We start from the raw sequence: 2,974 nt of genomic DNA, 5'->3' as shown, positions 1-2,974 counted from the left end.
TTTCTTTTCTTGTTCTTTTTATCGGCGTACATCGCACACACAGGCACCGCTATGCTGGCGCGTCCCCCTCCTCCGGGATGACTCTCGAGTTACTCTGAAACCCTATCCTTGGGCGGGACGTGTGCTGCACTAGAAGTTTATGCAAGTCCCATATTGGCCTTTACTTGTCGAGCTCAAAAATGGACAACATATGTGGAATAATCGCATTTGGAAGCAATACTAAAGCTGTATTTTTACTGACATATTTATAGATAGTTGTTCATCAGCGCATGGAGACTGGAAGTGCCGACACATTGCAACCCTGATATTCAATTGGCCCATCCCCAAAAATCACAATTTCTTTGCGGGGGAAAAATAAACAACTAATATCTCTCACTTTTTATAACGTAGGCTGTATGGCATCAATGAAGATTTCTCTCTAAAAAAGTGGTATAAGCAACAGAGATCCACCAAAAGAGGAACAGGTGGTGGCCCTACTTTACTGTTCAGGATGAAAAAACAATAGCTATCCCATCATCTTCAGTTTGTTTATATAATTATCAATAAACTGACTAAATGTGCATGGTAAAAATGTTTCTATTGTCACTAATCTAAGAAAATGGTGCAGATTTTAATGCACTTCTTGAACACATCTGCGAACCCTTTGAACTTTCTTTCTAACACAGTCCTCTACTGCCCTCTAGAGTACAGAAACAACTCTCCATAAGTTGTAGAGTTTTTGAGTCACATTCAGTTTGTAAAGATTAATTATAATATGGTGTTATTCTAAAAAAAATAAAAATAAAATAAGAGTAATTGTAATTGTTGTCACCGGGCAATATTATTTTTCATTTGTTCATCACAGGCGATTTTCAGATGCACAGATGGATGTTTCTGTAGCACCATCTTGTGGAGAGTCAAATCTGTAACATCAGCATTTGGACTGAATGAGGTTAATTTAATTCTTCTGGAAATGGAAACAATGAGACTGTGAGTGAAGAATGCAGTTTGTAGATCACACACTGCATGTTGAAAGAAATGACACGCAGATTTCAATTTATAATTTTCAGTTTATAAAAATGCAGTATTTCGTCACTGATTACTTTCCCAACGTAACAAATAAAAGGACAAATACTACTCAGCAACAATAGGATTAGATGTAGTTGTAGTAGAGTATACAGTATTGTGCCTTTGTAATTACTGATGTTTGTATTAATAATAATTTCTAAATGTGACACAGGAAGCCTTGGTCTGCTCATTTGTGCAGACAGGGGTGTAGTCCAGCAGCTGGTCATGAAGAGGATCATACCAGTGAAATAGATCTGTGTCACTGGTTATGGCAATGGTGATTCATGGTGGATGGTTTGTATAACATGGATACTCCCTGATGAATGTATTTTAGGACTTTGCTTAACCCATGTTTGTGATAGTCCCAGTTGTTACAGCCTCCTGCCTGATGTATATGTTTTTTTTCTCTGAAAAAAAAAAAAAAAGATCCAGATCCAAGGACACAAGCGAGTGATGCCACCAGGCCAAGTAAGAAGATCTGTGGAGAGCTGACCCCACTCACAGTAAGAATTGTGTTGCTCGGTGTATTTGTTTTGCAATAAAATATCTATAATTGAATTGATTCAAGATATATAAGTGAGAGATAGATAGAGATAGAGATATAGTAAACCAATGTTGGACCTACACCAGAAAAATGACAAAGTGCAGCTTCAATTCTAAAGTTCTCAATAAAAAACATACTGTCATGTATGGTTGATGATGATGTTGCAATAGGCATTATGTTGTGCAACTTATGTTCAAATTAAGACATTAGAGTGCATAACTTATAACAGATTTTAAGTGTATATTTGTATAAGTATAAAGTTTGGTAAAAAGTAGAAAGTAAGAAGTTACACAATGTCCCCTTGTGTATGTGTTTTTCTGTTGACAGGATAGAACTGGATTTAAATGGGTCAATCCAAAGTGATACTGAACTCAGGGTTATCAATATCTTGACCAGTGGGAATCTGCAGTGTGACAGACGCAGGTGAAGGTCGCATGGACTCTGGGCATTTGTGTTTACGACTGCAGCAATACTACACATACTCACACAGAATCATACAAGAGCTACTACAATAATGACATCCTCACATAAGATAAAGTCAAATTACAGAGGTGACAGAAGGTGAATTTGTGAGAGCACTATAAACAGCCCTCAGAACATAGTAAACATACCAGTAGTCATCAGAGCTCTGCTAAATATGGCATGTTTTGGACAAATTTAACTTGTTGGAATTACTGTAACTAAACACAGTAAACAGATATAATTTACATGATACCAGGTAGAAAGGAGTTTTCTGAGTACTCTTTCTAAACATAGGCCTTTGATTATTATGGTACTAAGGGAACTTGACTCTGCATCAGAAAATAATAATCTTTTAAATATTACAGTTACATAAAGGAACAGTCGTGGTAATGGCACAATCCCAGTATAGCACATGTCCACATTTAATTTGGATATAAAATACTGGAAATAATGTGTCAATAAAAAAAAAAATACAAATATGACCAAAACTGTGCAAATTGGTAAAGTTTTAATTACTTTACTCATGTTTAATATGCCAATGCACACAGAGTCTCCTGGGCAAAGTGTCTAATAGCTTCCCATTAGAGAAAGGCGAGCAGATGGTGGGCCAAAGCCTGCAAAGCAAACAGAGCTTAGTTTGTAGTGAGAGACCTGCTGAGTCCAGCTCAAGCAAGGTGCAGATAAGTAAACACTGCCACAAGTTCGGCACACACCTCCTCAAAATGGCTCCACTTGGAAAACATTATATTTGTATAAAGGGGTTTCTGTGTCATGGAGCTTTTGGATGTAAAGGGCTTTGTGCATTACAGAGTTTTAGCTGCATTAATGTGTCTGATATCCCTGTATACATAGGCAATGCAAGGCAAGTTTCTTTGTATAGCACAATTCACACACAAGGTAATTCAAAGTGCTTTACAGAAT

The sequence above is a fragment of the Periophthalmus magnuspinnatus genome, chromosome 24 (genome assembly GCF_009829125.3).
Source record: "Periophthalmus magnuspinnatus isolate fPerMag1 chromosome 24, fPerMag1.2.pri, whole genome shotgun sequence".
NCBI classification, from domain to species: Eukaryota; Metazoa; Chordata; class Actinopteri; order Gobiiformes; family Gobiidae; genus Periophthalmus; species Periophthalmus magnuspinnatus.
This window is presented reverse-complemented; position numbering follows the sequence as displayed.